Source organism: Dipodomys merriami, unplaced genomic scaffold (genome assembly GCF_024711535.1).
Source record: "Dipodomys merriami isolate MVZ:Mamm:240054 unplaced genomic scaffold, mDipMer1.0.p SCAF_11, whole genome shotgun sequence".
NCBI classification, from domain to species: domain Eukaryota; kingdom Metazoa; phylum Chordata; class Mammalia; order Rodentia; family Heteromyidae; genus Dipodomys; species Dipodomys merriami.
The window spans coordinates 32,642,681-32,657,900 of record NW_027202382.1 but is presented as its reverse complement, the minus strand read 5'-3'; the positions used below and the strand labels follow the sequence as shown (position 1 = coordinate 32,657,900).

General features: G+C 34.5%; 2 long non-coding RNA genes across 3 annotated transcripts in view; one reads left to right on the top strand and one right to left on the bottom strand.

The window, feature by feature from the left end:
• Nucleotides 1-10,365, bottom strand: part of LOC138816367 (uncharacterized) — a 66,922-nt gene extending 56,557 nt beyond the window's left edge. The window contains exon 1 of the long non-coding RNA XR_011368641.1: nt 10,188-10,365. This is a non-coding gene — a long non-coding RNA (uncharacterized lncRNA). The remainder of the gene's footprint in view (nt 1-10,187) is intronic.
• LOC138816375 (uncharacterized) overlaps nt 1-15,220 on the top strand; it is a 76,969-nt gene that overhangs the window by 47,410 nt on the left and 14,339 nt on the right. Inside the window, exon 1 of one of the 2 annotated variants that reach the window (XR_011368656.1) lies at nt 15,067-15,190. The exons of the other annotated variant lie outside the window; for it this stretch is intronic. This is a non-coding gene — a long non-coding RNA (uncharacterized lncRNA). Of the gene's footprint in view, nt 1-15,066; nt 15,191-15,220 lie in introns of those variants that run through there. 2 annotated transcript variants of the gene reach the window in all.

Genomic DNA, 15,220 nt, shown 5'->3' with positions numbered 1-15,220 from the left:
TCATACTGCTTAAAGCTTGATGTCAGAGAAGAGGAAACAAAGGAGGAGACCACAATGCTTGATAAGAAATGTACTCATTGGGGCTGGGAAGGTGGCTCAGTGGTAGAGCGCTTGCCTTGAGTTGAAGAGCTGAGGGACAACGCACAGGCCCTGAGTTCAAGCCCCATGACTCACAAAACATTAAAAAAAAGGGGGGGGCTGGGAAGGTGGCTCAGTGGTAGAGCGCTTGCCTTGCATGCATGAGGCCCTGGGTTCAATTCCTCAGCACCACATACGCAAAAAGTAAAAAGCCGGAAGTGGCGCTGTGGCTCAAGTGGGAGAGCGCTAGCCTTGAGCTGAAGAGCTGATGGACGGTATCTAGGCTAAGAGTTCAAGCCCCATGACCGGACCCAAAAAATAAAAAAAGAAATGTACTCATTATCTTGCCTATGTAATTGTAAGCCCTCTGTACAGTATTTTCACAATAAAAAAATAAAAATTATAAAAAGCTTGATGTCAGAAGACACAAAATGTCCCTTCTGCTGCATTTATTGATAACTGTGCATCACAAACTCAGATTTAATGGAAGAAAAGTTAGATTATTATAGCACTGTGATCAGAGCCTGCAAGAAAGGAGGAGCTGATCGTATTCATTTTTGCAAGCTAAAGAACTAACTACACACACACACACACACACACACACACACACACACACACACACACATTTTACTGATCTGAGAGAACAAAAAGCTTTGAGAAATACAAATACTTCTATTTTATTTTTAATGTTTTGTTTCTTAAGTGACAGCAACCTAACAAAATTTAAATAATTGTTAATTTTAGGCAGTGCAGTACCTGGTTGCTTGCCAAGTAATTCTATTTTCATTTGTTTTATTGATTTAAAATTCTTCCCCAAACGGTTCTCAGCTTCCTTGCTGAGGCTCTATTTGTGTATCACAGAGGTTTTGGAAGATTGACACAGATCCAAGAGCAATGGACACCTTCTGTCTGTAATTCCACCTAGAAGAAGGACAACCTGGGATAGCTTGTGTCAGCCCTGTGCTCCTTGGCTCTTTCTCCCATGCCTATGACCACTTCATTGACAGCCTTGTTCCTTTGTCCCTCTTCCAGTCATCCTGCTTGAAATCATTCTTTTCATCATTATGGTTTCAATCCTAGAACACTGCTCATTATTCTACTCCCCACCTCATTACCAGATGCTGCTGCTTAACTTTAGCTTACTTAAAAAGTATCTACCATTATAACCCTCTAGAAATAACCCAGCCAAGGGCCATCTATCTCCCTTGACCATCCATCAAGCTGAATGGAGTGATTAGAGAAATTGCAGAGACCAGAACTCTACCCACGCGGGTTACATCCACAATGGAAAGTAATCAAGTAGGCTCATCACCAAATGAAAAGAGAAGTTTTGCTGACATCCGAGGAAATCCGTTCATTATCCAAATTCCTGACTCTTTACTAGAAATAATAATAATCTAGTTCTTAAAATATTCTATAGGCTAGGCACAAAGAAAGGTGTGCTCTCAATCTTATTTCTAAGAATAACTGTTAGAAACAATCTAAGTGTCACTGTCTGACTGAAAAGTGACAAATCAAAATATGTAAGCATAAGAGGTCAATGGCTATTAAAATTTTGATAATGTCATATGCCCTAACATGTAAAGCTTAGCATATTTTACATTAAGGCAAAAAATTTCAGAGCAGTTTTTATTGTTGTACAGTATGATCTACTTTTATCTGGTAAGATTTTATTCACATTTATGCATTACTATTAATACAAGAAGAAGATAAGAAAGGAGAAAAGAAGGAAGGAAGGAAGGAAGGAAGGAAGGAAGGAAGGAAGGAAGGAAGGAAGGAAGGAAGGAAGGAAGGAAGGAAGGTAAGAAGAAAGGAAAGAAGTTAAAATCCACAAAACTATTCTTAAAAATGAAGAGTAAAGTAAAAAAAAACTTTCTATCAATGTCAAGGTTAATCATGTAGCCACAGAAATCATAAATAATAATGTTGGCAGGAAGAAATATATGGATCTATGGAACAAAATAAAGAACTTGAAACAAAACTGTTCAAACCATTATGATGGATATTTTTTTGCAAAGGTGCAAAAGAAATTCATTGGAGAAAGGACAGGCTTTCAACAAATGGTATGATAACAAATGGACATCCAGAGGAGAAAGAAGAGGAAAAGAAGGGAGAGAAAGAGGAGGAGAAGAAGAGAAACTAGTGGAGAAAAAGGGAAGAGGAGGAGGAAGACAAACAGGAATAAGAAGGAGGATGATGGAGGAAGAGAAAGAGGAAAAATGGAAGAAGTGGAAAGGGTGGAAGACAAGACAAGAGGAAGTAGAGGAATGGCAATTTTAATTTGGAAATACACTCAAAATTTATTTCAAACTTAAATATCAAATTACAAGTCTTTTGAAAGAAAATAGAACACTTTAGGGGATTTGAGACAAGACAAAGTTCAACAAATACACGTACACTATAATAAAAGCTTCCAAATGAATGTAATGCCTTAGGGCTAAGCAAAGCATTCTTTGGTTTGATATGAAAAATATGATTCATAAAAATAAAAAATTAATTGTTTGGACTTCATCAAAATTTAAAACTTTTTATGCAAAATATCTTGCTGAAAGATAAAACATCAAGCTCTACACTGGGTGAAAATAGGACTTAGTTTCCACAACAAAATGAAGAACTATCACAACACAATGGAAAAAGAAATCTAATTAGAAAATGGGCAATAGACATAAACAGATATCTCTCCAAAGGCAATGAACAGATGACCAATATGCACATGTAGAAATGTGCACCATTTGTCATCTGAGAACTGCAAATTAAAACCATAGTGTAATATCTGCACCCATCTACTAGAATAGCTCAGATATAAAAGAATGACAACATCAGTCTGATGAGAGTGTAAAGAAATTGGATCATTTATTTCCTGCATTGCTAGTGGGAATGTAAAGTGGAATGATAATTTTGGGGAACATTTTGGCAGCTCCTTAAAAATATCAGCAAGAAGCAACAAAAAAAAGACTAAATAATGGTGCCCCTGGATATTTATCTTAAACATATTAAAATCGTGCTAACACAAATTCCCATGCCCCCCCCAAAAGTTTATAGCAGGTTCTCTCATAATGACCTAAAACCAGAAACAACTCTGATATCCATCAGTCCATAAATGCTTAAACAACCTGTGATGTATGGTGTAATTTGTGATGCTATTACACACACCTTAGATGGAATAATTCACAAATACTGGAAATTTATTGATCCTAGCACTAGAGGCTAAAACAATTCAACATCATGGTATCTACAGTTTGTGTGTCTGATGCATAATTGTTTTATTTATAGATGCCATTCTCCATGTGCACCTATACGGCAGCAGCAAGACGCTTTCTCACACAACTCCTGCCCGTAGAGTCCAAGTGACTAAATCAAATTCCACATACTCCACTACTTACTACGATCACATTAGGAATGAAGTTCCAGCAGCAAGTGAAGTTAGGGAGGAGAGATGCCAACCTAGCACATAGAATACAACCTTGCCATAAAAGAATAATAATTTTATTATTACCTAAAGCACTGGATGAAGTCTCCAGATAATTATGCTAAGCAAAAGAATCCCATTTCCCAAAGTCAAACACACTGGTGTAGATTTGAAAATGACTACGTTCTGGAAATGGAGAACAGTTCAGTGGTTTTCAAGGGCTTTGAAAAGAAGAAAAAGAAAGGCTGTGAGTCTGAGTGTAGAAGGGCCAGCCGAGTAGATCCTTGTAGGGATGGAAATGTTGTGTATCTTGATTGCATCTGTGTCAAGATCCTGTTAATGACACTGCATTCAGCTTCCAAAGTCTGTTCTCATTTGGGAGAGCAGGTTGAAGTATTTCTGGGATCTCTATGTGTTATTTTTCTACTAATATATGAGAATCTATAATTAGCTGAAAAAAGATAAAAGAACAAGTTAAGATACTGAGTCTTTCCCTCTAGTGACGTGGCCTTTGTTGCTGTTGTACAAGTTTTTTTTTTTCCATAGTATTTTAGTTTCTTCAGAATTCTTTATGTGTTGTCACTGAAAATACAATCGCTCCCTTCCTTACATGAACTTAATTCTCATTGTGTTTATAAAAGCAACTGTGTTCAGTACATTAATATAATTCCCATACACTTTGCTGATTTCTCTGATTATTTATAATCGTTTTATTTATTTTATTCTCTTAGGTTTACAAATATAAAATCATATTATTGCCCATTTTTAATAATTTCACACATTTTTTCGTAATGTTTATTTTTTAAATTTTTCTTGACCCATGGTACAGCCTAGCACTTCTTTAAAATATTATTCAAAAATTGTTGTAGGTTTTCTTTTAATTGGTTTTCTTTTATTTAAAACAAACATTGGATTTGTTTCCAACCTTAAGAGAAATATTTCAGTATTTGTTACATGACTATATTAAAAAAAATACCCATCTCCACATATTGTTAAATCTGATTATATATTCTGTTTTTCAAAAAGTCCCTAACAGTTAGTAGAAAAATCAAGAAAATTAAATATGTAAACTACAAACATAATTTTAATTTTTCTGGTATCTATAATTTAGAAACTAAAAAGAAATTATTAGAATTGTTTATCATTACAGTTTAAGCACTATAGAAATAATAGCATTTATATGATAATTATGTATGAGATATATTCTAGATAATATATATTTTCTTTGTTATACATATTATCTAGAATATATCTTATGCATATTTAGACTATATCTCTACAACATAGAAAATATGTATTATACACTTATATATGCTTTAGGATATATAGAATATATATCCTATTGTATATAGAATATATATTCTATATCCTAGCCTATATTCTAGGAAATAGAATATAATCTATAGACTATATATTATAAGATATATTCTATAATATGTAGATTATACATATTACATATGCTACAGTATATACAGTATAATACACATATATTATATAAAATGTAATACATATTTAAATAACATAAAATTTTATTATACATACCATATGTAGTATATATTATATAGCACATATATCACATATTATATGTATATATAATTACATATTTGTATATTATATTTTATATACACATTTGCATAATATATGTACATATATTAGTATCTATAGCATATTATCATATTATATAGCATATATTACTATATATTATATTATTAAAAACATAATATATAGCTTATGTATATTATATATACACATTATATATACTATGTATTGTATAATATCACATATTTCTATATATAATTACCTATTATATAATATTTTAATTCATATTAATTATAATGCTATAGATTGATTCATATAAATATATTATATTATAGTATATGAATCTGCATTGTATAATATAAAATAATATTACATACTAGTCATTAATAAATCTATTACAATTAGTAATACTCATAATGTAATATTAATATATTATATTATATAGTATATGTCATAGTTTATGTATTTTACATATTACATAATATATTATACACATTATATATCAGATATTATATAAATTTCATGTATAATTTGAATATATCATATTCATACTAGCTATGTATATATATTATAATATACACAGTAGGTACTCAATAAATACTTCTTGCCTAATGAAGTGTCATTTTGTGACAGGTAAGAGTTCATGTAGAGTAAGGGAAAACATACTGTGCCCCATAGATTTATGATTGAGGCATGAGTAAACTGAATTCAGTAAATACAAAAGACTTACAGTGGAGACTTAGGAAAGCATGATCAGAAAAGAGAGTTATGTTTTAGGTTCATATTAAGATCTATAAATCGTAACATCTCAGTCTCTACATCCTTATGCCATACTAGGTGGTGGAAGAATGTATTAATGTCTTCCCACAGCTTCTTTGAGAGAGGAAATAAATTCCAAGGAGAAGATAACAAGATGTATAGATTTCTGCTTTGATTCACTGGGCCACTATAAGTTTAAAAGCCTATTTGTTCCTTTTGTTGAGCTAAGAGTACAAAGGAAGAATCATCAACAAATCACTGCCTTGAAGTCTTAGAGTATCTTCCACAGGTGGAGTGACCCCTTTTAAAGCAACATAACTGCCCATTTTAAAAACTTGTAAATTAATATTGCTATTTATGGTAAAACTTTCTCTCCTTTCCTAGATTTTCTCACTTTCTAAGACATGTATTATTGTTCCTGGCTTACCCTATAGCCCCATAAATGGAAGAAAGATGCATTAATTTCTGAAAACTGACAGCTAACATGACCCTATTAGATATGTATCTTCAGAAAATGACTAAATAATAACAATACAAATAATAATGAGTATCAGGCATCATACAATAACTATATGTCAAGTACTAGGTTAAGTAGTTGTTCTACTCGATCTCATTTAATGTCACAAATTTTACAAATAAATGATGAGCCATGGTCACATAGCTAATAATTAACTAAACTTGGACTTGTTCCCAATCTGTCTGATTTCAAGTTCTCACATTCCTACATTATATTTTATTACTTGCAATTTATCAAACCATATAGAATTCCATTACTGAAAATCTCAGTCATTAATCTTTGCTTTTGGCCAGCTGGAGAACATTTGGCTATCACTCCAATTCGCTCATATTCAGGAAGAACTTCATCCCTAGTCACATCTAGCCTTACAAATAGGCCAAAGAGAGATGTTTTTGCATGTTTGTTCCTCATTCTTCCCTTGGGAAGATGAAAATGATTGAGTCAAACCCCGCACACATGGAGACCACAGAAGCTCACAGTCAGAAGCCTTCTGTATAAGGGTCAATGAAGATATGTGCTTGATTGTAAACCAAGGAAATAAGGGACAGATGGAGGAATTTGGTCCCAGTGACTGAGGCCACTCCAACAGCTGCTGGGGTGATTGCATCCCCCAGCATTTGGCTCTCAGTGAAGATCCTATCTTGTTGATAACTCTTGAACAGAAGCAAAGACATTCGTCTTTGTGATCTGATCTTTAAAGGCCTGACAGCTTACAAAGAATCAGTGACACTCGGCGTTGGCTACACATTAGAATCACCAGGAGCGCTTTCACAACTCTCAATGTCCAGGTTAAACACCCCAGAAGGAAATTTCATCAGAATACCTGAGGGTGAAAGTTAGTCATCAGTATTTATTATAGCTCTCCTCCTCATGCAATATCAATATTCAGTCAATGAGAAAAATCACTGACCTAAAAAGTGTTTCTCTTACTTTATCATAGTAACCAAAAGGAAAATAATATGCCACTTACAATGTGTTTTCGTCTGTATCTAAAGTAATCATACTGCACAAAGAAAGAGTAATCTATCTATCATCAATTTTTGAATTCCTTATGACTGTTTACATGTATGTCTTATATATGGATATATCACAGTTTTAGAAAAATAATACTATTAATTTCCTTAGTACAGTAAATCCATATATATATATATATATGAGTACACTATAAAAATATATAATAAAGTTTATTATATGTGTTTGCTGTTTTTACATTTGCTATGAGTTTCCAGTAAAGACATTTTAAAATCTGCCATTAATGACATGAAATTTGCCAGTTTTGCAAATTATAAAAATTTTGGTGTCCTATTTTGAGGATACATTCTTTACCACATACATATTCTTTACTACTTGTATTGTTGCGTGTTGTTTTTATAATAAAAATTGTTATGCGATATATTTTACTTTGTCCAGTAATAGTTTTCACTCAAGTTGCAATTTTTGGCATGAATTCCTGCCTCATTACATTGAATTAGAGATAGTATAATAATTTTTCTCTTTCATTTGTCAAAGCTACACATATGATTTTAAATAATTCTCTTCAAAGAGCATTGTAGCCAGATTTTCACATTCCAGTGTGATATTTTCTCTTATAAAGGACAAATTTTATTAATTTCAACTAACTGTAGTCCCATATGTCTTTAGAATTATTTTTATCACCTGTTTTTTCTTCTTTCCAAGATTGCTTTTTTACATTCACTATTTTCCTCTGCCATTTTAGGAGTTTGAACTAGATGTCTAAATTCCAAGTGGTTTCACTTGAATTTTCCAATTTTAAAAGTAATTACAAAATTTAAGCATATTTGAAAGCATTATTTTATCTTTTCCTAAACATAACAAAGACCTAGGAACCTATGATTTACCTCTAAATTAGAGTTCACATGATTATCAATTGTTTAGTGTTTATCTTCCATTTTAACACAACCCCAATTAATAGTTTTATATCCAAAAGTTAATTAAATTGACTGATACATTATTAAATCTATATTCATTGAAGTTTTTCTTCACTTGACTTGTCATGTTTCTATTTGTTTCAGGTATTTTTTTCCTTCCATGGTCACACTTATTCTTTTAGAAAATGCATCCTACATTACTTTCAGGAACATGTTAAGCTCTCTTAGCATTTATATTTTTAAAAAATGAGCCTGTAAACTAACAGCTTAACAGGATATACAATGCTTTCCCTCAATATGGTGAGATATTCAACCTTTTATCTTTGGGAACTTTCATCGTTAGGAAAGACATCATCTCCTGTCAATCAAAGTTGAATTCTGCTGTGGCCAGGAGTCTTTATCCCTAATAATTTTTAAGACTGGGTTTTTGTTCTAGTTGTACTGTTTCATTCAATAAGTAGTCTATGTTTCACTCAGTAAATAGGCTATGATTTAGTACAATGAATTCCTCTGTGTGAATTTTTTTAATATGTAGAACTGTATTTTCAAGTTCTACAGCAAGCCAGAAAGTACCTCTCCAAGCATGTCTTTTCTTTCTCATTCACGTATCACCTGGGAACCTTACAGGACCTAAACAGGAGCGTCTCAAACTACCTTGCATACTTTCTTCCTGTTGTCATTTTCCCTAGTGGATTCACTGGGGACCTTGAAGTGAATTTCTTATTCTATTCTGTAAGGTTTTCCCCTTAATGAAGGCTTATTCTATTATTTATATCCTTTATTTAGGTGACTGCTTACCCATTTACAAAATTCTATTTATTTAAGTATCCCATTCTTCTAATTTCTGCTTCATATTGATGAATTCTTTGTGGTCAGCCTATACATTTTTTGTAAATTGGAAAGCCTTGTCAAATATTTTATAGAAATTAGTTCTTTTACATTAAGTGAATGTTTTGATTAACTGGTTTGTGGTTTTAAACTAATTTTCTCAGTATTAACGTTCTTCCTTCAGCAAAGTATGTGAATGTATATCTGTGCTTGTGTGTGTGCATGCACATGTGAGCATATAGTATCTCTTATTTTTTGTTAATTTTTCATTTTGTCCCGCTTATTGTCCTTCCCTGCAAACTCTACACATTTATATGCAACTATTATTCAACTGGCTTCTAAGCACAAATGACTGTGCTTAGAAATCCCTTCATAGGGAGCCCTACTGCATTGTTGGTGTAAACTTGTTCAACTGCTTTGGAAAGTAGTATGGAGATTCCTCAAAAGACTTCACATAGAGCTCCCCTATGATCCAGCAATCCCACTTTTGGGCATTTACACAAACGATCACAAACAAGGCCATACTAAAGCTACCAGCACAACTATGTTTATTGAAGCATTATTTACTATAGCTAAGATATGGAACCAACCCAGATGCCCCTCAGTATAGATAGACAGACAGACATAGATAGATAGATAGATAGATAGATAGATAGATAGATAGATAGATAGATAGATAGATAGATAGATAGATAGATAGATAGATAGATAGATAGATAGACAGATCTCTAGAGATACAGGGCAGGGTTATTCAAAATGTGGCTGCCTGCAAATGCTTCTCTATAGTCTAAAGGCTAAATGCCTTTGAGGATGCAATGCTTAGATTTTTAAAGAAAAGCTATGGAAACTTTTATATCCATCTGACAAAGTAATTTCATTTCTGTCAAATCTAACACAACAATATTTGTCCTTGAATTTTCTATGCCTATTTTTATTTCATTTTCCACTTCTTTTTAATTGAATTTTAGTTAAAAACTTGTCAACGATGAAAAAATACATTCTGTGCTCAACACACAGAATCTGAAAAACATCAATACGGAAGGGTTTTGTTTTTGGGGGGTTGGGGAGGTGGATATAGGAACTAAACCAGCAAGGCCTTTCTGAATTGCAAGGCTATGTCTGTCTCCTACCTCCTTCTCTAAGTATACAGCATTATAGTAATGATTACCTGCAGTAGCAATTGAAGGTTTGTGTTTTTCAGCTTCTCTTTATGTGCTGGGTAGCTCGGTCCTAATGGTACATAGTCAATTTGATATAAACCTTTCAGTTTCGATTATTTGATGGGGACAGATGATATTCATCAAAATATATCTAACTTGAGCATTTGAACTAAAATAAAGTTCAGGCTCTTCTACATTCTGAGATGTCTGCTAGGTTCATGCTGGCCTCTGACATAAACAATGAAAAGTTCTAAACTGACTGCCAAAACTATTCATTTTCAGTGTTGGCTCTGGTACTGACAGACTGACTGGTCGACATTTGTAAGTTGCTATTTTATTAGTTAATCTTTAACATTGTATAGAAACTCTTTGAGGGTAAGTTAGATAACATTTTTTTGCACAAAAGGAAAGCTTTCAAAAAGTATACAGTCACTTGCTCAGAGGTACCTATGCACACAAAATTTGTTCCATTCCAAAGTACTTAGGCCTTGTTTTCATAAAATATGAAATTGGATCGACCCTTTTCCTTGGAAATATTATAGGTACTAATCTGAACAGCTGCATGCTTTTCAAAGCAAGGATTTGGAATCTCATCCCATTGAAGAGTGCTCACTGATCTCTGCACTGGCTGCTGTCACAAGGCTGGCTGATGCGTGTGTGTGAGAGCTGACACATCACTCGACTTATCACTGTTGTGGTAGCTCACAAGCTGTGACAGTCAAGCACTAGGCAAAGAGTGGGAGCACATGGCCTTGACAATGAACAGTTTGTGTTTACTCATAGATGGCATAGAAACTACTGGAGAAGAGCTTTGATTTACTTGGAGGCTGTCTGTACAATCCTATTGGTTTGTCGTGTCTCTTCTCTCCCTCACATTCCTCTCCTTTACTATCTATTGTCTGCTGTACCTCTGGGCTCCAAAATCCAGTCACATTATCTCTTGGGTGGTATTGAAATTCTATTTCAATAATATGATAATGATGTAATCTGTAGAACCAGGCAATGGCTCCTGTTTGGTGCTGGAATCCATGGTAATGTTTTCTCCAGTATTTGGTTATACCAAAATTTGAGATATTGTACTAACACATACCTTAAACATTGTCCAAACAATAATCATTCTTAAAGCATGATTTCCTCATGCACACACACACACACACACACACACACACACACACACACACACACAAACACACACACACACACACACACACTGACGAGTTATGTTTCTTGATTTCTACAGCATCAATTCAAAATCAATATCTCAAAAATTATCTTATTTCACAATATTAGGAAATTGTGATCCAATGTAGGAAAGCAATGATGACTTCTTTGTTTTGTCTTATGTAATATTCTAATGTATATGTAGTTTTATGAGAAACATTTTTCCAGGAAATTAAGAGTGGAAGGTTAAATGTAGTAGATAAAGTGGTCATATATTTTATGTTCTGCACCAAGAAGCAATTGCCAAGAAAATGAGTCATCAAATAGTGATGGAGATAAACTATTCCTTTAATACTTTTTATTGTCTTTCCATCCTTGATCCCCTTATAGCTTAAACAAAATTTGGAATAACCATTTTTAGATTGTAATGAAATCATACTCATCCAATTTCTCCCACTCTATCTTAAGACATTCAAATGCCAGTGTAGAGATGGGCTCATCTCTGTTTGACCTTCAAATGTAACAAAATATTGTTTCATCTACACCAGTAAAGACAGAATAATGGTAAAAGCCAGCTAAGTACAGAGCAGGATAGAAGCAACTTTGTCACCTACTAGCCTAAGACAAATTACTTAATACCTCTGAGCTACATTTTTCTACTTTGTGTGAAAATGCAGTCATAACAGCATATATTGGTGACTTTCAGACTGGATGAAATATGTCCAAGCAAGGTGCTTCAGAAACTGCACAGTTTTATACAAATATTAGCTCTTATTTTCTCCATTTTGCATTTTTTTCAACCAGCTTAAGTGATACTCTAAATGTTATGTTAATTTGTTAAGGTTCCAACTTCTGTGGAAGGTATGGCAATTAAACATAGCGTCTTTGTAGGAACTGTTCAATTTTCTTCTGTACTGCTGTGCACATCCTAGAAAAATCAAACAATACTATCCTTAGTCTCACCTTGAGATAAGCAAGGTCATATATAATTAGAACTTTATAATCACACATTTATGAGCCTGGATAGTTTCTGTGAGTGTGTGTGTGTGTGTGTGTGTGTGTGTGTGTGTGTGTGTGTGTGTGTGCATGTTCACATCCATATACTATTCTTTGGAAAGTGATGCTTAAAGGTGTCTAAATAAGGAAACATATTTCTTCCATCTATAACTTTCATGGCACTGGAGAAATGAAATATAATTACTGACTCTCAGAGCAGGAAAAAAAGTTAGAATCATTTAGCTGAAACTTGCTCATTTTATAGCTAATGAAATAGGAAGCCAGTATCTTGATAATAGGTGATTTGTCTAAAAGTCACGAATAAAATTTCAACTTCAAACTACATTTTAATTTCAGCTCCTTCTCCATTCCAATGTACCTTTGAGTAAGCTTTTGGCATATGATTTCAAATGAATAGAAATAACTAGAAGGAATTTATATTAACATTTCACATTGTAGAAAGTAAGCTCAATGGCCAAAGACATTTTAATAAATTCTGTGTTTTAATAGTTTGACTCGGGCTGGGAAGGTGGCTCAGTGGTAGAGTGCTTGCCTTGCATGCATGAGGCCCTGGGTTCGATTCCTCAGCACCACATAAGAAAAAAGAAAAAAGCCGGAAGTGGCGCTGTGGCTCAAGTGGTAGAGCGCTAGCCTTGAGCTGAAGAGCTGAGGGACAGCGCCCAGGTCCAGAGTTCAGGCCCCACGACCAGACCCGCCCAAAAAAATAGTTTGACTCTTTTTTAAATTTTTTTTTTTGTTGGTCCTGGGGCTTGAACTCAGAGCCTGAGTGCTGTCACTGAACTTTTGTGCTCAAGGCTAGCACTCTACTACTTGAGCCACAGCTCCATTTCCAGCCTTTCTGGCATTAATTAGACATGAGGATCTCACACTTTCCTGCCTGGGCTGGCTTAGCTTTGCTTTTCAATGCAATACAATTTAAGAATTTCCAAAAGATAGGACTTTGATTTTTCCAAAATTCTTTGAGCACTCAATTTTTTGCAAGACAAAAACTATTAGAAAAAGAGAAAATTCTAATAAACATAAAAAGAAAAATGAACAAAAAGTAGTGGTCAAAAGCACATTAAGATTTAGATTTCACATCTATACCCCTGTCTATTTTTCCATATTTTTTAAATCCTTAAGTGGATGTAGAGTTGCCATATAACAGAGTAGTTTATGAACATACACATCTTGATCAGTGTCACTCTTTCCAAAATTCTCACCCTCCTTCAGTTTCCCTGTCTTGCTAGGCCTTTATGACCTATGCTATTTTGGACTCTGTACTGTACCATAGAACTTCCATCCTAAGATGGAAACTAGATGATCTTCTTAATCCACCTCAAGAAGCATCCATGAAAGTCGAAACTTTTTAGCTCCCACACACAGAAAATGCACCGTGAATGATTTTCATTTTAAACATTGACAGTACTCTCACTTTGGGGAAATAGAACCATCCTATGTTTGTCTGGGAACTTCATTTTCTCCGTAGTTTATCTATATAATGACACTGACCTTTTGACAAGGGTTAACAGATATAGAGGTGTACACCACACCTACATGGAAATAATCATCCTGTTTAATCAGATTTTCACTTTGAAGCTGAGAGAAAGTAAAAAACTCACTGTCTGTAAATAGAGCTGAAATCTCACCCATCCAGGATTCCATTTTCTCACTAGTCTCTAGCTACAACCCTCAAATATTACAAGTTGTATTCTCCTTTTCTGGTTTTTCCATGCATTTCTTCTCCCAATAATGGTCTTCCCTTGGATATTTGCTGAGCTAATACTTACCCAACATTCATGCCTCCACTGTAATGTCATTGCTTCAAAAGTCTTTAACCACCCACTAGAGTGGCTGTCATTATTCTGAATACCATGACTCTGCTTCTCATCTTCTTTTAGTGGCTGAAATCACTGAATTTGTTCAGTTATCTGACTTCCCTGAAAGAGCAAAGCCCCTCCTAGAGGATAATTGTGTATATCCACCTCTCATTCCCCAGCTCTCAAAGCTATGTGCCTAACCCTCCTTCACTGACTATTGAAGTGGCCTAAAGTCTCTATGCTCGTAGTATCTTCTGAGGGAGGGAGTACTTGCTGGTGTTGTTTCCTGAAAGAATCAGAGATGACATAGTTATGGAAGATATAGAAAGGACTGGCCATCCTTCAGCCTTTCAGGGCGTGTCCTTAGGCATCCATTTGCTGACATCTCACTGATTTTATATTTAAAATATTTTGGTGGGGGTGTCGAGTGTTGGGAGAAGGAAATGAGGGGAGATGATTGGTAGAATTGTAAAGGATCTGAGTAGATATAAAATGCCAATCAATGTGTTTAGCGTGATGAGAAAACACAGGGAAAGTCTGACACATTATCATCAAGTCCCTTTCTCCTGCCCGAGTCCAAACTTCTTTCTAGGACAGTCTCTGCTTGCAAATCCTAAACTGGAATATTCTGAAAGGTTCTGGCAATCACTGAGGTTTGGCTCTGGCCCTTTGAAATCTGATACTGCTTTCTCACCAGGAGACTTAATTCAACATCAATAAGGGGCATCTACTCCTGCTTGTATGCTAGACCACAATGACCTGTGCTTGACCAGTGAAATGGCTTTGGTTACATCAGGGAGCCAAGCCAGCAGAAGGCAGAGCAAGAGTATCCTGTCCGTGTATTTTATCCTGTGAGGATTTGGAATGTGATTCTGTTTTTTTGTTTTCCCCCCAAATCAGACCTAGCTGAAGTTGGCAGGGGAAACTATTACCACCTCAGCTCAGTTGCCAATTTAGGCAAGTACCTGAGTTCTGGCCCATTCTTCATGATGGATAAACCGCACTCTAGAGACAGGTAGAAGAATAAACTCAAGGTGAGCTTAAAGATGAGATACTATTAATCA